Source organism: Cryptomeria japonica, chromosome 6 (genome assembly GCF_030272615.1).
Source record: "Cryptomeria japonica chromosome 6, Sugi_1.0, whole genome shotgun sequence".
NCBI classification, from domain to species: domain Eukaryota; kingdom Viridiplantae; phylum Streptophyta; class Pinopsida; order Cupressales; family Cupressaceae; genus Cryptomeria; species Cryptomeria japonica.
The window spans coordinates 20,585,121-20,610,976 of record NC_081410.1 but is presented as its reverse complement, the minus strand read 5'-3'; positions in this window follow the sequence as shown (position 1 = coordinate 20,610,976).

The following is a 25,856-nucleotide window of genomic DNA, read 5'->3' as shown; positions in this document are numbered from 1 at the left end:
TTTTTAACCATTTGACCAATTAAGACCCTAACTAGGACAATTTGACAACTTTTTACAAATGGCTTTATTTAGCCTTACATATTGATTCGCCGTGACTTAAAATGAACATAAAAACTCAAATGTGATTCAATTTACTCATGAATTGTATTTTTTCTTCTTGTAGCCTCTTGTTTCTTAGGTACTCATGCACCACAATGGATCCATGCCATGTAGGTCATGTCATCCACTTACCACCAATATTTAAAATTTCCATATCAAGGTTGTGAAATTAATATTCATTATGACACTCAACCATTTGGGTATTGTCATTCTCTTGAAGTATCTTCCCCATATTCCCATAATTGCCTAGGTAACATTGGAATCCCTCAAACTACTCCATCATCCTCGTATGTTGACCCTAAATCCATACTCGTCGCTGCTAAAGAAAAAACTTCCATCTCATCTGCCTTTTCCCAGCTCAAGATCAATGGTGTCGGTTGTGGTGAATATTCTCTACAAGGGACCTTTGTAGTGGGTGCATTACCTCTAGATCCTCATACCCATGGGAAACCTACCAAAGATAAAAATAAGAAAGAACTTGTGGCCAAAATGTGTGGTTCTACTACATTCCAATCTCATGGTGAACTTAATCATGAGGTCATAGAAGGAGATATTAATCTGTGGCTTTTTAGAGATGTTGTTGACAATGATACTAGCCTTAATCACTTCGAATAAAAATACCCAGTAGTGCACAAATTGGATACCAAGAAATAGGATTACCAAAGTAGAGGATTAGGACAAGAACAAGAACATGGAATCAGAAGACTTGTTGATTTAGTTCCAAATGTTCGTCATCAAGGGCTTGGTTTTGGACATTCTTCTCATGAAGCCTCAACTTCAGTAGGCACTTCTGGAAACAATGAAAACATTTCGGTTGATATTGAAGACTTACCTAAGGAGGTTGTCAAACAAGTGTATGACAATATGCATACCTCCTCATATTTGGCACATTCACCCTCTTTGACACATCTATTCTCTTAATTGACCTTCCCCTTTTCCATCCCAAACTCATTGATTGGGTTCAAACTATTGCATACCTTGATGCATTCCATAGTGATGGCATGCTCTTGCAATTCTTGGGAGTGACTGAGTGTGCACCATAGTATCATCTAGCTCTAAATAGAGTGTACAAGTTGGATCTTCAAGGCTCTTTGGGAAAGATGTTGGCATGTTGGCATAAATTATGGAGATGATGGTGTACCAGTAAAACATTGTTGATGATGATATATTAAAGGATTGTTGGAGATGATATATTGATGGACTATTGGTGATGATATAAATATGCTTGATGATCAGTTATTTGTGTTGTCATTGATGGCAATCATGTTTGTCCATGTTTGTTTATGTTTGGTATGTCATCTAAGTCCACTCATTAAGTCTAATAGATTAAGGATTGAATTGGATTGAACTGGAAAGCTAAACTGCCAAATGACAGTGAACCGGTAAGCAGGAACAGAGAAGGAGATGGTTACGATAGTGATCCATGTTGAGTCTACTAGCAATATAGCATTAAAATAGACAATGGGAGATTGTTGACATTTCAATAAGGATATTGAGAAGGTTGTTGATGATTATGGATATAACTGATTAAGGATGTTTACTGTCTTGATATTATTATTCTGTCATTGATATCAAGAAATTGATTTTCTAACTCAATATGATGTTGTCATATCTTGAGAAGTATGATTTGAAGAATATAAAGATGTCGGTAAAAGACACAGGAAAGATTATGATGATTAAGAGGATGAATAAGGTATTCAATGGGGCAACTATTACCGAGTCAGACAATGATGAGATCATGATGTTTAGATTGTTTTGACATCATACATATATTGTAAATTGTAAGGTTAATACTATACTATGTTACCAAGCAAAGAACCTAGTCGGTAAACCCCAAGGAACCTAGTCGGTAAACCCTAAGGTTATCGCTATCGGTTAATGAAGGCGGAATGTCTATCGAGTGAAGTTTAGTATTTACCAAGTTGTAACCGAGCTATAACAGAATGCATTAAATGGTTACATGTATTATTTAATGAAGGAAGCTGATGAGCTCGAACTGATTAAATGATTGGTATGTCGTGTATGAAGTTTGTTAATGAATCTATGGCAAAGGAAAGTTGGCATGAAGATCTACAACGTATATTGAACCACAATACCCTAGCACAAGTTCCAAGAAATATATGCAAGTTCCAAGGCAGGGTAAAACATTTTCAGATCGAAAGATGCATTGAACCTGGACAAGTTTGAAGATCTGATGGCTATGATTGATCATGGGAAATGTGATCAAGGAGATTAAGCATTTAGCTAATTGTTTATAAATAAGAAACTGTTGATAAACAATGTATGCAGGCAAGTGTATGCACAAGGATGCTACATAGTGATTACCGAGCACTGAAGCTTGAAGACCTGTTTGAATAATAGAGTATAGAAGCCCAGCAGATGGACAAGATTAGTTCTATGTCCAGATTGTATTGAACAAATAAGAATCTGCTTTAGCATTTTAGATGTGAAGTTGCAAATAGATTTTTATTACTGTTATTTTGTGAAAGTAACATACAATCTCTTAACCGAGTGGACTTAACCGTCTTATTTTTAAAACCCTCTAGCAAGGTGACATTCTAATTGAGTGTTTGAAATCCTTTAACAAGGTCACTTCTAACAAGGTGAAGATCCTAATAGATCTAAGGGAAATCCCTTAACCGGGTCACATCTAGCAATGTGTTTGTAATCTTTAACAGGATTTGCTTTTAACCGAGCATACTCTAGAAGAGTATATTTCTTAGTGGGTCCAAAATCCCATAGTGGTTTTTCCCTATTTGGGTTTCCACGTTAAATCTGGTGTTATGAGGTTTATGATGTTTATATGCTTTTGAGTTTGTATGTTTAACAGTTTTAGTTCTATTACTAAAGTATATGTTACCGAGGTTGAATATGATGTTTTTATGGAAGATTAAGTTTGTATGATTCACCCCCCCCTCTCATCTTGTTGGCTACTAGATCTATAATTACATTTAGTATTAGAACTATCAATTGGTATCGGAGCCTTGGACTCTAGAAGAAAAGTTTAAAGGTGCTTGAGTTAAAGATCCAAAGATGTCTAAGAGGGATGCATCGAAGCTGAACAAGTTAAGTTTCTCTACATGGCAGAAAAGGATGAAGCTGCATCTATCAGGAGTTGGAGAATATGCTGTATACTATCTGGAGAATGATTTTGTTACACCGAGCACCTATCTATTGACAATGGAAGAGATAAAGGCAAAGCAAGAACATATTCAAGCAATGATTGAAATAACATCTGCATTGATCGACTCAGAGTTTAATGATCTAGAAGGTTGCAATGATGCAAAGGCAATGTGGGACAAGCTCATATCAGTGTATGGAGGAGATGAACATGTTCAAAGAGCAAAAGCAGATAGTCTAAGAGGACAAATTGAATCCATGAGGATGAATGAAGGTGAGAACATAACTCAGTACAGTACAAGACTAAAGGAGATTGTCAATCAAATCAAAGGAGCAGGTGGAACTATTGAAGAAAAGGATATAACAAGTAAGTTGTTAAGAACCCTTCTACCAGCTTATGCAATCCGAGTCTTTGCAATCAATGAATTGAGGTATGTACCTAATATGCCAGTTTCTTTAGATGCTACTCTTGGCAAGCTACATGCATTTGAATTAAGTAACTTTGATAACAGTGGATCTTCGGTAAATAAAGTTGAATCTGCATTTAGTTCTTTTTATCTTGATGAATCTAATGATTATAATGAAAGAAAGTATAAGTACTCTGAAGGAGATCACAATGGAGCAAGTGAAAGATTTCATAAGAACATGGAAGAAGTACACAAACTGTATGAGGAAATCAGAAAGCAAGAAGGGTTTGAAGCACTATTAGCCAAAAGGTTACCGAGAGGCAAAGGTAAGTATAAAGGAAAGCTACCTTTGAAATGTTTCAATTGTGATAAGATAGGACATATAGCTTCTAACTGTCCTGACAAAGATTCTACTGAAAAGAGAGATTACCAAGATGATAGATAAAAAGATAATCATTACATAGGACACTGAGACTTCAGAAGAAGAGATAGAAAGACATGCTTAATAGTTGATGAGGAATCCAATGATGATAAATCAGATGAAACTGATACAAAGGAAGTAGTTTATGTGGCTATCAAAGATGGATCAGATGAAGAAAGGTATGAAGAAAAAGCCCTAATATCTCACATAAACACTAATGATTCTTGGATCACAAATAGTGGATGCTCACATCATATGACAGGAGATAAACACAAGTTTGTTATATTAGAAGATTACGATGGAGGCTATGTTAGATTTGGTAATGATGCACCATGTCCGGTGAAAGGTAAAGGATCTATAACACTTCTTGACAATGCAAGATGCAATGATGTTTATTGGGTTGAAGGTTTGAAATACAATTTGTTGAGTGTAGCACAGCTAAACAACACAGGTTACCGAATAGAATTTCAGAAAGGAATTATCAAAGTTCATGACAAGAATGGAAAGTTAGCTGCTACCAGGACACAAACAAAAGGTAATACATTTCACCTTGACTCAACTCTTAACAAGTGTTTGTATGCAAAGATAGATGATACCTGGTTATGGCATTAAAGGTTTTGTCATTTAAATTTTGATAATCTGATCAAAATAAGAAAGAAGCACGGAGTAAGAGGTCTACCGAGTCTTGAAAAACTTGAGAATGCTATGTACTGAGGATGCCAGATGGGTAAGATGACAAGATCAAGCTTTACAAGTAAGTTCAAAGTTATTATGGTGATAAATATTTCATATTATTTGTGGATGACTATTCAAGGATGATGTTAGTAATGTTTTTAAAAGAAAAAATAGAAGCTTTTCAAATGTTTAAATGGTACAAGGCAAGAGTTGAAAATGAAACAGGAAGACAACTGAAATGTCTTAGATCAGATAGAAGAGGAGAGTTCACATCTGATGAATTCAACTTATTTTGCAATGATCATGGTATTAAAAGACAAGTCTCTGCACCGAGAACTCCATAGCAGAATGGAATAGCTGAGAGAAGAAACAAATCTATTGTGGATTGTGCTAGAACACTGATGATTGAAAAGAAGGTGCCACAAACATTTTGGAGAGAAGCAATAAGCACAGCAGTTTACACCCTGAGCTAAGTACAATTGAAGAAAGGTACTTTGAAGACACCATATGAAATCTGGTATGATAAGAAACCTAATGTAAGTTATTTTAAAATCTTTGGAAGTAGATGCTATGTACACAAAGATGATAGAAATGGCAAGTTTGATCAGAAAAGTGAAGAAGGAATATTTCTAGGTTATTCTTCTAGAAGCAAAGCATTTAAATGTCTAATCAAATCATCTAACAAAATAGTAGAAAGTGCAAATGTGAAAATTGATGAATTTGTAGAAAGAAATGATGAAGGAAATTCCAAGGAACTAGAAGACTATGATGAATTTGTCTATGTTCAACCGAGAAGACTGTTGAAGAAAATGAAGAGAATATCCAGTTACCAAGTGATTAAGAAGATCATATAGAGCCTACCGAGCCTGTATTAGCCAAGTATGTTAGAAAACATCATGCACCAAGTCAGATTATAGGAGATAAGGATGATCCAGTGATGACAAGGAACAAACTAAGATAGAACACATGTCTGATATCTGAATTTGAATCGAGAATAGTGAAAGAGGCATTTAATAGTGAAGATTGGATAAATGCTATGACAGAAGAGATTGATCAAATCAAGAAGAATGACACATGGACACTAATCCCAAGACCGAAGGACAAAAATGTAATCGTTACAAAGTGGATTTTCAGAAACAAGCTAAATGAAAAAGGAGAGGTCATTCGAAACAAAGCAAGACTAGTTTGCAAAGGTTATGCTCAAGACAAAGGAATTGATTATGGTGAAACTTTTGCACTTGTTGCTAGACTTGAAGGAGTAAGAACATTGTTGGCATATGTTGCTTTCAAAAATTTCAAGGTATATCAAATGGATGTCAAATCTGCATTTCTGAATGGAATATTAGAAGGAGGATTTTTTATTGAACAACCTGAAGAATTTGTTGAAGACAAGAATAAAGATCAGGTATGTAAATTGAACAAAGCTTTATATGGTTTGAAACAAGCACCTAGAGCATGGTATGAAAGATTGCACTCTTATTTGATTAAGATTGGTTTTATAAGGACAAGTGAGAACAACAATATGTACATGAAGAATGATGAAAATGGAATACTGATCTCAGCCATATTTGTTGATGATATTATATTTTGTGGAAATGACTCTTTATGCAAGAACTTTGGAAATGAAATGAGCAAAGAATTTGAGATGTCATTAATCGGTGAGATAAAGTATTTTATAGGTTTATAGATACTGCAAATGAAAAATGAGATTTTCATTACTCAATCCAAGTACATAAAGTAAATCTTGAAGAAATTTGGAATGGAGGATTCAAAACCAGTAAGTACTCCTATGACTACCAACTGTAAATTATCAAAGAATGATGAATCTGCATCTATTGATGAGACACTTTACCGATCCATGATTGGAAAACTACAATATGTTGTTCATAGCAGACCAGACATAGCACATGTAGTAGGTATAGTTGCAAGATTCTTTGCAGATCCTAAGGAAACACACATGACAACAATCAAAAGAATTTTTACATACTTGAAAGGGACAGAGGATTATCGCTTAGTATATCAGAAAGGAAATGATTTTGATTTAAAAGTTTATACTGATGCTGATTGGATAGGCAACATTGATGACAGAAAAAGCACAAGTGGAGGAGCTTTCTTTTTAGGAGAAAGACTAGTGAGTTGGCTTAGAAAGAAACAAGGATGTGTTTCACAATCAACAGCAGAAGCTGAATACGTTGCTACATCATTGAATTGTACCAACATTGCATGGATCAAACAACTGTTGGAAGGTATAAATGAGAAACTTACCGAGCCAGTAACTATACTCTGTGACAATACAAGTGCCATTAACATTTCAAAGAATCTTGTTATGCACTCTAAGACAAAGCACATCTCTATCAAATATCATTATCTTAGAAAAGAAGCTCAAGAGAAGAAAGTGGTGTTGGAGTATGTTAGCACAAAGGAACAAATAGTAGATATCTTCACCAAGCCACTACCAAGGGACACTTTTGAATATCTCAGAAGTAAGTTAGGGGTCCTACCCCTATCTTCTACTCACTAACCAAGTTCGATGAAAGCATCAATCCGATGACTCTATCGAATATCTTTTAGGAGTGGATGTTGATTTACACACTTTAGGATGTTTTCTAAAGGTGTATAGGAATTATTATAGGAAAACAATACAGGGAACAGGACTTGAAGACAAAATGCTCTGACCGAGACTGAATTGACACATTATAGTAGGAATTCACTTCATACGGGAAGAAATTATGTTTTAGTTCTTTACTTTTTGGCATTGTTGTCAAAGGGGGAGAAAACTGAGAAAGGAGAGAAGACTGAAGACAATAGGGGAAGTCTAAAGTATGGGGGAGAAGTCTGATGACAGCAAGAGAGCATTTTAGCATTTCAGAATCACAACAATCTGAATCTTTTAAGGTCAAATCAATTGGTTTTGCCATCAATGCCAAAGGTGGAGATTGGTTGCAATATAGCATTATAACAGACAATGGGAGATTGTTGACATTTCAATAAGGATATTGAGAAGGTTGTTGATGATTATGGATATAACTGATTAAGGATGTTTACTGTCTTGATATTATTATTTTGTCATTGATGTCAAGAAATTGATTTTCTAACTCAATATGATGTTGTCATATCTTGAGAAGTATGATTTGAAGAATATAAAGATGTCGGTAAAAGACACAGGAAAGATTATGATGATTAAGAGGATGAATAAGGTATTCAATGGGGCAACTATTACCAAGTCAGACAATGATGAGATCATGATGTTTAGATTGTTTTGACATCATACATATATTGTAAATTGTAAGGTTAATACTATACTATGTTACCAAGCAAAGAACCTAGTCGGTAAACCCCAAGGAACCTAGTCGGTAAACCCTAAGGTTATCGCTATCGGTTAATGAAGGCGGAATGTCTATCGAGTGAAGTTTAGTATTTACCGAGTTGTAACCGAGCTATGGCAAAATGCATTAAATGGTTACATGTATTATTTAATGAAGGAAGCTGATGAGCTGGAACTGATTAAATGATTGGTATGTCATGCATGAAGTTTGTTAATGAATCTATGGCAAAGGAAAGTCGACATGAAGATCTACAATGCAGATTGAACCACAATACCCTAGCACAAGTTCCAAGAAATATATGCAAGTTCCAAGGCGAGGTAAAATGTTTTTCAGATCGAAAGATGCATTGAACCTGGACAAGTTTGAAGATCTGATGGCTATGATTGATCATGGGAAATGTGATCAAGGAGATTAAGCATTTAGCTAATTGTTTATAAATAAGAAACTGTTGATAAACAATGTATGCGGGCAAGTGTATGCACGGGGATGCTACATAGTGATTACCAAGCATTGAAGCTTGAAGACCTGTTTGAATAATAGAGTATAGAAACCCAGTAGATGGACAAGATTAGTTCTATGTCCAGATTGTATTGAATAAATAAGAATCTGCTTTAGCATTTTAGATGTGAAGTTGCAGATAGATTTTTATTACTATTATTTTGTGAAAGTGATAGAAAATCTCTTAACCAAGTGGACTTAACTGTCTTATTTGTAAAACCCTCTAGCAAGGTGACATTCTGATTTAGTGTTTGAAATCCTTTAACAAGGTCACTTCTAACAGGGTGAAGATCCTAATAGATCTGAGGGAAATCCCTTAACCGGGTCACATCTAGCAATGTGTTTGTAATCTTTAACATGATTTTCTTTTAACCAAGCATACTCTAGAAGAGTATATTTCTTAGTGGGTCCAAAATCCCACAGTGGTTTTTCCCTATTTGGGTTTCCACATTAAATCTGGTGTTATGAGGTTTATGATGTTTATATGCTTTTGAGTTTGCATGTTTAACAGTTTTAGTTATATTACTAAAGTATATGTTACTGAGGTTGAATCTGATGTTTTTATGGAAGATTAAGTTTGTATGATTCACCCCCCCCGCCCTCTCATCTTGTTGGCTATTGGATCTGTACTTACATTTAGTATTAGAACTATCAGAGTCAAGAGTTGCGGTTTGGAATGTGTGCTTATGACATCATAATGAGTCTATGACATGAACCGCATCATGTTTGGAGAACTGGAAGTCATTATTGTTATTGACTATTGTATAAACAACTAGGGTTTGAGAACCGGTAACAAGATATTTGACCGGTGATGATTTATGGTTTGGCAGTGATTCTTTTCATGTTCATAAGTTGATGATGATGTGTCGTGATGAGTTATGATCATTCAACGGTTGTAATTGTCTTGTAACTTATTGTAATGATCTGTAATAATTTTTAATGATCTAATATGATCTATGATGTAGATTCATTCTAGGTTAGGGTTTTTTAACTGACCTAATTGTAAAATGTATTTAGGTCGAGTTTGAGAAAGTTAAGTGTGTTAGTGATCAGAGAAGTGTGTGTGTGCTGAACCATATTGAGATGTCTGCATGAGAGAAGAAGATTGGAGCTAACAAGGATCTGTAATAGAAAGCTATGAAGTCTTGAGTCCAGATCATTTATCTGTTGTTTCCTAACAGTTGCAGCAACATTAAAATACCTTAACCAGGTAGGTTCTAACAGGCCTAATTATATAAATCCCTTAACTAGGTAGCTCAACAACTTGAGTTTAAATCCTCTAGTGAGGTTACTCCTAACAGGGTAAAGCTCCTAACAAAGCTAAGTTGTAAAATCCCTTGATTGGGTGACTCCTAATAGGGTCTTCTCTTAACTGGGCTAGGCTCCTAATAGGGCGCATTCCAAAAGAGTGCATATTTTGTGGGTACCAATTTTTACCATGGTGTTTCCCATTTGGGTTTCCACGTGAAAAAATCTTTGCATTCATATTGTGGATGGATTGTTCATTTGATGTCTTTACTATATTTTTTTAGTGATGAACACTTAAGTTGCTACCGGTAATGTTTTGGTAAATCTGTATTAAGTGATTATCTTATTAGTTATCGGTACTAGTTATGAACTATTTTGTGAAGTATTGTTCAGATTGGTAAAAGTTCACAGTTTATTGTTATCACTAATTCACCCCCCCCCCCCCTCCTCTCAGTGTTAATTTGATCCACACATTAACAATTGGTATCAAATTATTTGGTCCTCTTTGTGTAAAAGCCTAACCACTTGAGGAAAATATCTTAGGAAGATGATGAAGGAGGGTCCAAATTCACTAAGGACAACTACAGAATATGGAGTGATAGAATGAAGATATATATCAAAGGTATAGGTACTCAGTTTTGGCAGCATGTTATTACTCAGTATGTACCTCCTATCGGTTCTTTGACTATAGATTAGTTGAAGGAGCAGCAAGAAAACATTCAAGCACTGGAAGCCATAGTAAGTACACTGGTTGATACTGAATATATTGATGTCCATGGTTTAGAGATTGCATTTGAAGTTTGGGAGAAGTTAGAATTGATCCATGGTGGTGATAAGCATGTTCAAAAGGCTAAAGAAGAGTCTTAGAGGAAATTTTGATGATATGACAATGTTGGAAGGAGAAATTATTACTCATTATGGATAGAGGATTAAAGAGGTTTTCGGTGGAATCAAAAGTGTTGGTGGTACTATAGAAGAAGACATTGTTGTGAGTAAGATTCTTAGAACTCTATTGCTTGCCTATTCCATTAGAGTGTCTTTTATTCAAGAGTTGAGGTCAGTTACTAAGGATAAGGTTACTGTTGATTCTTTGATTAGTAAGCTCATTGCTTTTGAGTTAAACAGTTTTGATAACAGTGTAACTAAGACAAAATCTTTTTTCAAAGCATCTATATCTAGTACTATACTGGTGAGAAAAGGGAAAGATGTTTGTCAAAGTCATGAATGCAGGTCAAGTCATCTTGGTGATAGTAAAGCTGATGTGGATGATGAAGGTGATGAATACTAAGAGGGGGGGTGAATTAGTATACCAAAAAAAACTGTAATCAATCCTTTAAACAATTTAGTAGATAACCAGTGCAATAGATTCACTAATAAACTGGTTAAGATAAGTGCAAACCAAATAGAAAACAAAGCATTCACCCACAAAAGCACAATCACCATAACACAAGATATTTGACATGGAAACCCAAATGGGAAAAACCACGGTGAGCAGAAACTTACAAGTAACTATCTGCAAAATAGTAACCAGATCGGTTAAGGTCATACAATGTTCTTCACCAGAACAGATCCTGTTAGGAATCTAGATTTCTGATAGGAGATAAGTCATGTTAAAGACTACCTTGTTAAAGGATTTCAGATCCATAGTTGTGAACCACCTTGTTAGAGGATTTACAAAGGCTTTGCTGGGCCTACCCGATTAAGGGTTTTAGACTTGTCGAAGATATTAGTAATCAACAAGTGAATGATCTAGATAATAGCACAATATGCTTAATTGGATCCTTGACAACTCATTGTTGATGCATTTTAGCATTACTTCAGTCTTCAATATCTCCACACTCTATCTCTTCACACAAACTTGATCTTCTCTTCAATGATCGCACATAACCTTTTCTATTCTATGTCTCATACATACAAACCCTAGAAATGATGTCCTTATAAAGGAATCTGATTTCATGTCAGTCCAATAGAATTGGACTACAAGTTCCTAGGTACAGTGCATCTAGAAACATTTGGTAACATGGCACAAACACACCACCAAAGTGTCGGTGGATGATAACTCATCACACATTATAGTAATACCGGTTCGTAACTCATCACAGATATATAACAGTTAATACAATATACCAATTACCAGTTGTCAAAAATAAAGACTGGAAGATTGTAGTGTTCCAATCAAAATTTAACTACCTCTTGGGTCCTTCGTACCTCTTAGGTCCTTCGTACCGCTTGAGATCCTTGAACTGCTTGGGGTCTTCATACCACTTAGCATCTTCAATCAATCTGTAACCGGTAAACCATCTTCTGCAAAATATCGATAGTCGAAAGACTATACATTCAATAATACACAATACCGGTTGAGCATAAATCATACATCAAGAAAGTGTGTGTCCATCAATGGCAATGAAAACATCATCACAATGCCAACAATCTCCCCCTTTGGCATTGATGGCAACACTTAGGAAAATTTTGACATCTAAGTGTTTTTACAACAATAACACAAAAGATGCTATAATCAAAATTACCCCCCTTAAGCATTTACACTATCCCCTTTGCAAAAATTACAAGTGCATAAACATTCACCAAAATTTTAATGTATGTACAGTACTCCCCCTTTGCCAACAATGACAAAGTAATGCAAACTATCCTTTTTATAAAATAACACAGAGTAGATGTTCATGACAATAAGGAATGAAATTTCTCAAAAATAGATTTAAAGTTTTGCACAAAAGTTTTCATGTCCAATGTACATGACTCAAGTAATGAGGTAGCAACCTCACTTTTAGTCTTCATCTGGAATTTCAGTTCTTCCATTGCATCGATGGTACTCAGCTCTTGAGTTACCGTGATGGCTTCCAAGTTGAGAAAACATCTTTGAAGAACCTACAGTTTAGGCAATAGGAGCAGTTGAAGCTCCTGCAAATCTTGAGTCCAGTTGCTGATCTCTAAATCCATCTTGGTAGTCTGGAGCTGAAAATGATGAACAATTTGTCCATAGACAGTGAATAAATCATAGGGCATCTTGAAGTTTCTAATATATTCCTATAACTTTGATTGGAGTTGAGCTTTCTGTTTGAGCACATCTTCACAAAACAGATGGGGTTGGCAGATTTTACTCAAAAGTAATTTACCCTCACCCATAGCAACACTGATATCATTCTGCTGCTTCAGTAGTTGTGTGCTGAGTGCTTTCATTTGCTTGACTAAGGCAATATTAAGTGCCTTTTCATGGTTCTTACTTGCAGTTGCTTGAACAACATCCTCCAAGCATTGTACCTGATCCTCTACTACGGTACAAATAAGTTTGAGCTTGGATAGAGAGGAGTCAGTACTGGGGAGGTTAGTACCAGGAATTAGACTAGTAAGGGTGTCAACTGCAATTTGTATGACATCATGTTCTTTCTTCTTCCACAATTCTTCCAATCTACCTCCTGTGCAAGTTTGATGCCTCGAAGTAGCTCAGACTCATCTTTTGATTGAGTCAGACATGCAAGAGTTAGATCAATAGGACTGGTGGAATCAACCTACTTGGCTTGATCACCAGTTGCCTTAGGAGTCTGCCCTCCTTCTTTGGTCTTGATCTCTGCTTGTTTTCTCTTATTTGCTTCCTTCTTCTCTTCCACTCTTTTCTTTTCTTCTTCTTTCTTCTTCTCTGACTCTTTCTTTTTCTCCTCTTCTTGTTTCTTCTCCATTTCTTCCTTCTTCTTATCATCTTCCTTCTTTTTCTTCTCTTCCTCCTTCCTTTCTTCTTCCTTCCTCTTGTCTTCTTCTTTCTTCTTCTCTTCTTATTTTCTCTTATCTTCTTCTCTCTTCTTCTCTTCTTCTTTTCTCTTATCTTCTTCTTGCTTTTTCTTTTCCTCTTTTCTCTCGTTTTCTTCTTGCCTTGCTTTTTCCTCTTGTTCTTTCTCTGCTTTCTCTTTGTCTTGTTTCTCTTTCTCAACTTTTTCTTTGTCTGGAGTGACATCCTCATTATCTAATGCATCAACATCAATAGGTTCAATTTGTTTTGTCGCTCTTTCACCTTGACTGTCAAATACCTCATCCAGTTTGTCTAAGGATAGGTCAGGTTCTTGATCAGCCTTCCTAGTGGCTTCAAATACTTGGTTAATTTTGACAGCAGCTTTAACATGTATGTGTGTATCCTTTTCTACTTTAGAAGTTTTACCTACTAGTAACTTGAGTCACTCCTTCTCATAAAGAAGATGCATTTGTTCTTATCCATAATTTCAAATAAATCAAAATCTGAAGCATCAGGAAAGTATTGTGCAAAAATTTTCTCCCTGATCTCTTGTTCTCTTTCAATGGGAATGCGCCATTTATTATCTAAAGAATTATACAAATAATTTGGAGTAATAGATTTAATCTCAAAAGGTGACCGATCATTAACACATAAATATTTAATGACCTCTTGTTCTACCTCCTCTTTCTCACTATCATTAAAGTCATCAAAATACTTTTTTAAGTCATCAAGCACTTTCCTCCTAATATTATTTATTGTCCTCTGACAATGTGTCATTGGTTTACAAGAAAAAATATATATATTTACCGATGCAGAAGTTGCTGGTACATTACCGATAGACTTCGGCCTTTTGCTTGATTGCCTTGTCTTCTTTGTTTCAACCTTCGGTTCAATGTCCTCTGACTCCAGTGAGTGATTCCTAGATTTTTTCTTCCTCTCGAATACTTTTGCCAAAATAATCTCAGGTTTCTTTTTGGCTGGTGACTGCTTGGTCACTTTCGGACTGGTAGATGTAACCATTGCAGATACCGATGGCACTGCTTTGCCCTTTTTCTACTTTGGTTCGTCAATCGGTGTGACTCTCTCCAAGTAGGTACTGGTTCTTTTCTTCTTTGCATCCAGTGGTGAGGCAAGTAGGGTAGAGGCATACCCGATCAATATGTCATTCACCACTTCATACCCCATAGGGCCAACTATTTCCTTTCTAGGTTCCATAGCTTCCATTATGCAATCATCTGTCCTTATTGTGAAGCAGATGTCATCTTCATACTTCTTCACAATATCACCAAATATCCTTATTCTTTGGCTCATCTTTTGTTTGAATTCATCAAAATACTTATTTAGAACCTCAGGATATGCAGTTCCCATTGCTTGTAGATTCTCCTTAATCTGCCTAGAAACTGGTAGGTCAGTAGACCATTGAACATCACCTACTCTAGCGAAATAACCTTGAAAATAGAAGAATAGACCGACCAGAAGTTGGCCAAACTTGAACCTCAGAGATTTATCATGTTTGATGGATTTCAAATTCACCAACAATTGCTTCAATAAGAAGGTACATAGGTCATATTTAGTATCTTCCTTGATCATCCTGTAAGCAACATTCACCATAGCAGCAGGGACAAAATTCATTTTACTGGCATAAATATCCTGTAACCAATCACCATGCAAGCATATTTTACTAGATCATCAAAAATGGTGTTGACAATCATTGCTCGTTGGTCACTCATAGAATCGGTGAGCTGTGTCATTTTAGTTTTGGTGACCTTCCATAGAACTGATACTTCTCCAACATTGCAGAATCTGGTGACGGCATGGATCGCTTCTGGTGTGATGTCATGGGTCCACTTGAGATACATCTTGTCAGGATGCACTCTGTTGAGGATAATGTGAATATGTTCTTCTATAGATTCTTCCAGAAAGTATACTACATTGTGTAGTTTCATCTTCTCAAGGATGCTATACTCTGGTTTGATCTTCTTGTCATCTCCACAGAACAAACTTAGCTAGGAGTGAATTACTAGGGATCCTAGGTCTTCCAACTTACAGTCTATATACTCTAAAATATCTTCCTCGACAATGACTCTAGCAGGAATTTGAGATAGGGCATTGTATCTCATTTTCCTTTGAAGAAACTCAGGTGTATCTTCAGGTGCACTAGAACTAGAATGCGATGCAGAAGCCATAACCAAATGATAAGAAAGAATTTTAGAAAATACCTTCACAATCTGAAATTTAGGTTTTCCAATATCGATTGCTAGTTTACCGCTTAGTGTTCTTCACTGATTGCTTGAAGATGATTACAAGATTTCGCACATGATTTCTCCAAATGCTAAACAAATTGCTCTGGTTTCTCTTCTCTTGAAGATTCTTCTTTTGAAAATAGATAAGTGAAAATGACGACGAAAACCCTTTTAAACAAACTCTTACTTACCATAATAAATGCATCACCGCTAGGGCACAAACCCTAATTTTTCCTTTTACCGCTTCAAATCTTCTGCCGACTGACAAGTAACATATACCAGTAAAGGTCTTTACTGATATAAACCGAGGGTCCAAAATATTTCACCGATATGTTCCCCCTAAGCTTTTTTGAAGCTCAGTTTGCTAGTTCAGAGACTTCTACACTAGGTGCATAAACAAGTTCATCATGTGACTCTTCTTTTGATTCCTTTTTCCAAGTTTTATTCATTTCCACCTAAACAGTTTCAACATCAATCTCCCCTTCTAGAGTGATCGGTATATCACCCGATAGGTTCTTTCTCAGTCTGCAAGTTCTGGCAGTATGTCCCAGTTTGTTGCAATGATAGATACCATTCCAGGTGTTCTCCATGGTCCATTATTCATACTTCCATTCTTCCTTAGGCATATTGCAGCAGTGTGACCGTTACCATGACAGATCAAACAAGTTGCTCTCCAACTAGTAGCCGCTTGATAACTAGCTGACCGATGGTCATAGGTATTGTACCGGTTGGGATTCTGGCTCACAGGAAGTTCTGGAATAACTCCTTGATTCCTTTGAGGATATCTCCCAGTGTTGTGCAAAACTGACCTACATTCAAATGCTATATGCCCAAACTTATTGCATGCATAACAGTTTCCATTGAATCTATTAGATCTAGGCATATTGTTTTGAAAATAAGGAAAATTGTTGTAGGCCTTGCTTCTACGCACATTGGCACTATGTCCTTCTTTGAGACAATTAAAGCAAACGAGTTTAAATTTTTCCTTACCTTTATCCTTGGATGTCAGTTGCTTCTTTGATGCTTCAGCTTTTGTTTCAGAGGTCTCACCTTCCTCATATTTAGAGAAACCAAGTCTAGTGGTATTCTTTACTGGCTTTGCCGATTCAAGCTTTTTCTCTAGCTTGGAAGTACTCTAATTGAATTTGGCAACTATCTCCTTTGACTTAGTAAGTTCCTTGGAAATATCAGCATTAGATTCCATCAAGGTTGCAATCTCAGAAATAGCCATGTTTAGTTCACCTTGTATTACTTATTTTTCCACTTTACTCTCTTGGAGATGAGCGGTAAGGGTACTGATTTCTTGCTTCAGCTTGGAGATCTTATGATCTTTGTGTTTTACCAGATCTTTAGTTTTCCTTTTGTTCTCAAGCTCCTGACTCATTCTGATAGTCAGTCCTTCCAACTCCCTTCTCAGATTGACTTTAGATTCATTCAATTTTTCAACTTCTTCAACTAGGGAATCCATGTCAGCTTCATCAGAAGAGCTATTTTTAGTGAGTTCCATCAGTTTCTTAGCATGCTCTCTTCTTTTGGCCAAAGAGTCTTTATACTTGACTTTGAGTTCATCATAGGCTCTCTCAGTCTAAGTGAGACAATGCGTAAGTTTCCTCACACTATATTCCCCCATATCTCCTTCCAAGTGGTTAGACTTATAGAAAGGTTGGCTCTGATACCAATTGATGAATACTAAGAGGGGGGGGTAAATTAGTATACCAAAAAATACTGTAATCAATCCTTTAAACAATTTAGTAGATAACCGATGCAACAGATTCACTAATAAACCGGTTAAGATAAGTGAAAACCAAATAGTAAACAAAACATTCACCCACAAAAGCACAATCATCATAACACAAGATATTTGAGGTGGAAACCCAAATGGGAAAAACCACGGTGAGCAGAAACTCACAAGTGACTATCTACATAATAGTAACCAGACCGGTTAAGGTCGGACCAGTTAAGGTCATACAATGTTCTTCACTAGAATAGATCCTATTAGGAATCTATATTTTTGTTAGGAGATAAGTCTTGTTAAAGACTACCTTGTTAAAGGATTTAAGATCCATAGTTGTGAACCACCTTGTTAGAGGATTTACAAAGGCTTTGCTGGGCCTACCCGGTTAAGGGTTTTAGACTTGTCGAAGATATTAGTAATCAACAAGTGAATGATCTAGATAATAGAATAGTATGCTTAATTAGATCCTTGACAGCTCATTGTCAATGCATTTTAGCATTACTTTAGTCTTCAATATCTCCACACTCTATCTCTTCACATAGACTTGATCTTCTCTTCAATGATCACACATAACCATTTATATTCTATGTCTCATCCATACAAACCCTAGACATGATGTCCTTATAAAGGAATCTGATTTCATGTTGGTCCAATAGAATTAGACTACAAGTTCCTAGGTACAGTGCATCTAGACACATTTGGTAACACAGTAAAAACACACCACCAAAGTGTTGGTAGATGATAACTCATCACACATTATAGTAATACCAGTTGGTAACTCATCACAAATATATACCAGTTAATACAATATACCGATTATCGGTTGTAAAAAATGAAGAGTGGAAGATCATAGTGTTCTGATCAAAAGTTAACTACCACTTGGGGTCTTCATACCACTTGGAATCTTCAGTCAATTTGTGACTGGTAAACCATCTTCATCAAAATATCGATAGTCTAAAGACTATGCATTCAATAATACACAATACCAGTTGGAACAATTACTAGTTGAGCATAACTCATACATCAAGAAAGTGTGTGTCCATTAATGACAATCAAAACATCATCACAATGCCAACAGAAGGTAATCTAATAGATTTTGAAGCTCTATTGGCTAAAAGACTTCCTAGAGGCACTGGTAAGTACAAAGGTAAGTTGCCTATCAAATGTTTCTCTTGTAACAAGATAGGACATATTGGCGCACACTGTCTAATAATGATCAAAAGGAAAAGTTTAGAAAATATAAGGGAAAAGGAAAGAAACAATGTTATGTTGCAGTTGATGAAGGTGCCACTAATGAGGAATCTAAGGATGAAGACAATGAGGAGATTGTTTTTTTGTTGTTAAAAAAGATTTGTCTGATAAGAAGGCTTTATTATCTTGCATTGACAATAGTGATGAATGGATTATTGATAGTGGTTGCTCACACCACATGACCAGTGATAAGAACAAGTTTATTTCTCTTAAAGAATTTGATGGCAATGTAGTAAGATTTGGAAACAATTCATCTTGTATGGTTAAAGGTAAAGGTTCTATCTCTTTGAATGGTACAAGTAATGTTGATGATCTATTTTGGGTTGAAGGTTTAAAACATAAATTGTTGAGTGTTGGTCAGTTGAATGACAAAGGTTATCATCTTGAGTTTAAGAGCGGAGTTTGCAGGATCTTAGGATGCAAAGGAGAACTGATTGCTACTGGTAAGAAAACTAAAGGTAACTTATTCCATCTAATTGCTAATGTGAACAGTTGTTTGGTTTCTAAGGTTAAAGATAGCTGGTTATGGCATACAGGGTTTTGTCATGTGAACTTTGATAATGTGGTTAAGGTTAGTAAATCTAGTATGGTGAGAGGTATGCTACATCTTATTAAACCATACAATGTGTTGTGTAAAGAATGTTAGTTGGGTAAGATGACTACATCTTCTTTTAATAGAATATTTTTCTTCTGAGTGTATTATAGATTTGGTGCACATTGACTTATGTGGTCCTATGAGGACTACAAGTTTTTATGGTGACAAGTATTTTATGATATTTAATGATGATTTTTCTAGAATGATGTGGGTTACTTTTCTGAACAAAAATTCAAATGCTTTCAGTAAGTTCAAGGCATTCAAAGTCTTAGTGGTAAAGGAAACCGGTAAGAATCTTAAGTACCTGAGATCTGATCGGGGTGGAGAGTTTACATCAGATGATTTTATGAGATATTGTGATGAAAATGGAATAAAGAGGCAGTTATAGGCTCCAAGGACACCATAACAGAATGGAATTGCAAATAAGAGAAACTAGGCCATTGTTGAAGCAGCAAAGACTATGCTGATACAAGGAGATGTACCTAAGATTTTTTGGGGAGAAGTAGTTAGCACTATTGTATACACATTGAACCGGGTACTTGTTAAGAAAGGTAATGATAAAACACCCTATGAGTTATGGTATGGTAGAACTCCTAGTGTTAGTTACTTCAAAGTTTTTGGCAATAAATGTTTTATAAAAAGAGATGATTATATTGGTAAATTTGATGCTAAGAGTGATGAAGGAACATTTCTTGTCTACTCCACTAAGAGAAAAGCTTTAAAGTGTTACAACAAAAGGACAAACAAGATTGTGGAGAGTGTGAATGTAAAAATTGATGAATTTCCTGATAAGTCTATGATACCAATAAATCTGATCCAACAGATGATGAACAAAAACTTGTGTTTATTGAACTAGGTGTACATAAAGATGTTGAGAAGAATAGTGCAGTGGAAGAAGCTCAATCGGAAGAAGATGAAGAACAAGAAGAGATTGTTGAACCAGAATAGGTAATTCCTAGATATGTAAAGTTAAATCATTTTGAAGATCAAATCATAGGTGACAAGAATGCTGGAGTGCAGACTAGAAGGAAAATTAGAGAAAGCTCTTATCTGATTTCTATGGTTGAACCGAAGATAGTTAGAGAAGCTCTGAAGGATGATGACTGGTTGAATGTAATGAATGAAGAACTTGATCAGATTGAGAAAAACAATACATGGTCACTTGTTCCTAGACCTAGTGATAAAAATGTAATTGGTACAAAGTGGGTGTTTAGAAACAAGTTGAATGAAGATGGAGAAGTTGTTAGAAACAAAGAAAGACTAGTATGCAAAGGGTATGCACAAGAAGAAGGTGAAGATTATGGAGAGACCTTTGCACTGGTTGCACCGGTTGCTAGGCTTGAAGGAGTTAGAATGCTACTTGCATTTGCAGCATTCAAAGGCTTTAAATTCTATCAAATGGTTGTTAAGTCAGCATTTCTAAATGGTATTCTTAAAGAAGAGGTGTAAATTGAACAACCAGATGGGTTTGCATTGACAAAAGATAAGGATATGGTATGCAAACTGAATAAGGCATTATATGGATTGAAGCAAGTACCAAGGGCATGGTTTGAAAGACTTCATGCATGTCTGATAAATATAGGATTTCAGAGAACCAATGAGGACAACAATGTTTATTTGAAGACTGAAGGAGACAAGATGTTCATTGCAGAAGTATTTATTGATGACATTATATTTGGAAGAAATGATGATATGAGTATGACTTTTGCAGATGAGATGAAGAAATAATCTGATATGTCTCTTATAGGTGAGATTAAAAATCATTGGATTGCAGGTCCAATAGCTGAAAGGTGGTATTTTTATCTGTCAATCCAAATATGTGAAGGAAGTGTTAAAGACCTTTGAAATGGAAGGCTATAAACCGGTCGAAACACCTATGGTTACTGATTGTAGATTGTCAAAAGAGGATGATTCACCCTCTGTGGATAAGAAGGAATACAGGTCCATGATCAGGAAATTGCATTATGTTGTTCACAGTAGACCAGATATTACCCATGCAGTTGGTTTAGTAGCAAGATTTTAGAAGAGCCCTATGGAGACACATATGACAGTAGTGAAGAGGATATTCAAATATCTTAGAGGGACAGTTGATTATGGATTATGGTATCCATACAAAGGAATTTTTTCTTTGCAGGTATTCACTGATGTTGACTAGGAAGGGAATGTAGATGACTAGAAGAGAACAACCGACGGTGCATTCTTTCTAGGTGGAAGACTGGTATCTTGGACCAGTAAGAAACAGACTTGTATATCTCAGTCTACAGCTGAAGCAGAATATGTGGCTAAATCCATGAATTGTACACAAGCTATATGGATGAGACATGTCTTTGAAGGTTTCAAGAAAGATATGATAGAACCAGTGATCATACACTGTGATAACACTAGTGTTATAAACATATCCAAGAACCTGGTACTGCATGCAAGGACCAAACATATTGAATTGAAGTATCACTTTCTGAAAGAAAGAGTGCAGGAAAAGAAAGTGAGATTGGAGCATGTATCTAGTATGGAGCAATTGGCAGATATATTCACTAGGTTTTTACCTAAAGCTACCTTTGAATATCTCAGAGGTAAGTTAGGGGTTATATCCCTACCCAAGATCAACTAGGATGCTGGTGAAGCATCAATACAGTGTACTCATTGAATATCTTTCACTATGGATTGATGAGAAGTGGGCTACTCCTTAGGGGGAGTAGCTGAGATGATGACATAAGATGACTTTGAACCTTTGGCATTGTTGTCAAAGGAGGAGAAGAAATGTAACAGTCATGGGGAGAAGAGAAATAAAGAGAAAAGGAGAATAACTGATGAACGAACAATTATATAATAGGTTTCATGATGAGATTTTGGTGTTGCAGTTTTTGGTGTTGCCATCAATGCCAAAGGGGGAGATTGTTAGCATGTTGGCATAACTGATGGAGATGATGGTGTACCGGTAAAAGACTATTGGTGATGAAATATTAAAGGATTGATGGTGGTGATACATTGATGTACTGTTGGTGATGATATAACTATGCTTGATGATCAGTTATTTGTGTTTTCATTGATGACAACCATGTTTGTCCATATTTGTCCATATTTTTTAATATTTGGTATGTCATCTAAGTCTGCTAGTTAAGTCTAACCAATAATGGATTGAATTAGATTGAGCTGGAAAGCTAAACTGTCAAGTGACAGTGAACCGATAAGAAGGAACAAAGAAGGATATGGTTGTAGTAGTGATCTGTATTGAGTCAAGAGTTGTGGTTTGAAATGTGTTCTTATGACATCATAATGAGTCTATGACATGAACCGCATCTTTTTTGGAGAACCAAAAGTCATGATTGTTATTGACTGTTGTATAAACAGCTAGGGTTTGAGAATCGATAACAAGATCTTTGACTGATGATAATTTATGGTTTGGAGGTGATTCTTTTTATGTTCATAAGTTGATGATGACGTGTCATAATCCGTGTGAGAAGATAAGATGTTGTTTTGGCATGTACAAGGATCGAATTTTTTGGGAAGCAATGAAGTGCTTAGCAAAATGTGAGAAGTTTTGACATCTTATCAGATCAATGTGTGGTGATGAGTTATGATCATTCAATGACTGTAATTGTCTTGTAATTTGTTATAATGATCTGTAATAATTTGTAATGATCTTATATGATCTATGATGTAGATTCATTGTAGGTTCAGGTTTTGTAACCAACCTAATTGTAAAATGAATTAAGGTTGAGTTTGAGAAGGTTAAGTGTGTCGGTGATCAGAGAAGTGTGTGTGTGTGTGTCGAACCAGATTGAGATGTCTGCATGAGAGAAGCAGATTGGAGCTGACAAGGATTTGTAATAGCAAGCTATGAAGTGTTGAGTATAGATCATTTATCTATTGTTTCCTAATAGTTGGTCCTAACAAGCTTGATTGTATAAATCCCTTAACCGGGCAGTTCCTAACAAGCCTGATTGTATAAATCCCTTAACCAGGTAGCTCAACAACTTGAGTTTAAATCCTCTAGCCAAGTTACTCCTAACAGAGTAAAGATCCTAACAATTCTAAGTTGTAAAATCCCTTGACCAGGTGACTCCTAATAGGGTTTACTCTTAACCAGCCATTGTTGTAAAGCTCCTAATAGGGCTAGGCTCCTAACAAGGTGCATTTCGAAAGAGTGCATATTTTGTGGGTACCGATTCCCATCGTGGTTTTTCCCATTTGGGTTGACACGTGAAAAAATATTTGTGTTCATATTGTGGATGGATTGTTTATTTAATGTCTTTACTATATTTTCTTATTGATGAACACTTAAGTTGCTACTGGTAATGTTTTGGTAAATCTATATTAAGTGACTGTTTGATCAGCTACCGGTAGTGGTTATGAATTATTTTGTGAAGTATTGTTCAGATTGGTGAAAGTTTGCAGTTTATTGTTATCATTGATTTAACCCCCCCCCCACCTCCCTCCTCTCAGTGTTAACTAGATCCTCACATTAAGAGAAGAGGGGATCCTTAACTGCAAAAGTGAAAAATAATTGAAAAATCAAGTGTCTACAGGTGAAAACCTTTCTGAGGCACCTATAGATTCTAAAAAGGTAAAAACAAAGGGTGTATCTTCTAGTCAAAACCTATTTGAGGCACTAGAAGATGAGGATTCTCCTCTTCCTCTTATTGATATCTAGTTTCCTAGTTAATCCCCAGTTCTTATTGATAAGATAAGAGAAGTTAATTTGGTAATTGTAGAAAATCCCCAGATTACTTATGTAGGAGCATCTTTGTCTGATGAAGAGTTTCAAGTTTTCTTTCAAATCCTTCACAAGTGGTCCATTAACTTCACATGGTCTTATGTAGACATTCCATGGCTTGATCTTACACTTGTTGTACATCACCTAGTTATTGATCCAAATGTTAAACCTGTTAAACAAAAGCTTCAAAAAATGCATCCTTGAATTGCATTAATGGTCAAAGCAAAATTAGAGAAACTATTAGAGGTCAATTTTATTAGACCAGTTGATTATTCAAAATGGATTTCTAACATAATACATGTTTCTAAACCCTATGGAGCTATCTAAGTTTGTACAGATTTCAAAGATCTCAACAAAGCATGTCCTAAAGATGATTTTCCACTCCCTAACATTGATATCCTAGTTGATTTAATAGTAGAACATGAAATAATTTCCCTTATGGATGGTTTTTCAGGGTATAACCAGATAAATATTGTAGAGGATGATTAGCATAAAATGGTGTTTACTACTCCCTGGGGAACTTTTTGTTATCAGGTCATGCCCTTTGGTCTCAAGAATGCAGGTGCCACATACAAGCGCGCTATGACAGTTGGTGCAATCACGATAGGAGTGAGTCCTCAAAGAGAATGGTCTGGACCATGCAACAAGAGTAACACAACATAAGCAACACAATGTGATGGAGGCAATGCAAAATAAAACTTTTTTTATTTCAAGAAATTCAAATACAAATTGGCTGACAACATGCGGGCTTATAGATTTGGCACGTAGAACTAATTACAAACATGATCAAATATAGTATCTAGGCTCAAGAAAGAATGTGAGCCAACTCCAAACCTCCTAAACCTTATAATATTATTTTATATCATCCTTTATGCTTGATTACATTTATTTATATGATATTCATAGCTCAAGGATGATCCCCATCAGCTGAAGATGAAAAACAATTGCTGATGAAGAAGGTGTAACATGTAGAACAACAAGATTGGTGATAAGCCTAAAAAATGGCTCTATTTTTATAGATTTTTACTTAGGTCTTATGATTAGATGACATTTGGATTATAATGGTTTCCTAAGATGATACCTTTCAAGTGTTTTTGAAACTGGTTTAACCTATACCTAAGGATGTCATATAGTGGTTTTAAATGATCCGTCTATGCAAATATCTAAAGTTAATTATAAATACAGTTTATGTTATATCATGTTAGCATTAATATATACACATGTTGTTGTGCGTGTTAATATCTTGATGCAGGGTCAGCAAAGGTGAGGAAAAGACAGATGTTGGTTCAAAAGATTATCAAGTATGTAACCGCGATGCAGACCCGGTCAAAGAAATGCAGTTATGATCAGGATCACTGGACCAGTTCTTTAGCAGATTGATTTATGAAAACATTTATAACTATTCCTAGTGGATCTTAGATCTAGGAGGTGGTCATGCTATATTTTCTTAGCTGCAGGACAGATATTGTTCTGTTGTCCTGTGCTGACTTCTTCTTCTTCTTTTGTTAATAAATTATGTTCATCTATTCTATAGGGATGTGGGCAGTTAGTTATAAGTTTGTTATAAGATTTACTATAAATAAAAGGGGTCTCTATGCTCTCAGGGATAGAAGAGAAAAAGATAGTATTTTGTAATACACAGTTTTCTAATGTTATGTATGTATTTTCCAGTATAGATGAAATAAAGAGATCAAGTCATTTTGGATGATTAGATAAGTATAATCTGAAGTTTTGGAAATACTCCCTCAAGGGGGCCCAATTGGTGATTAATCCTTTGTATGTTTT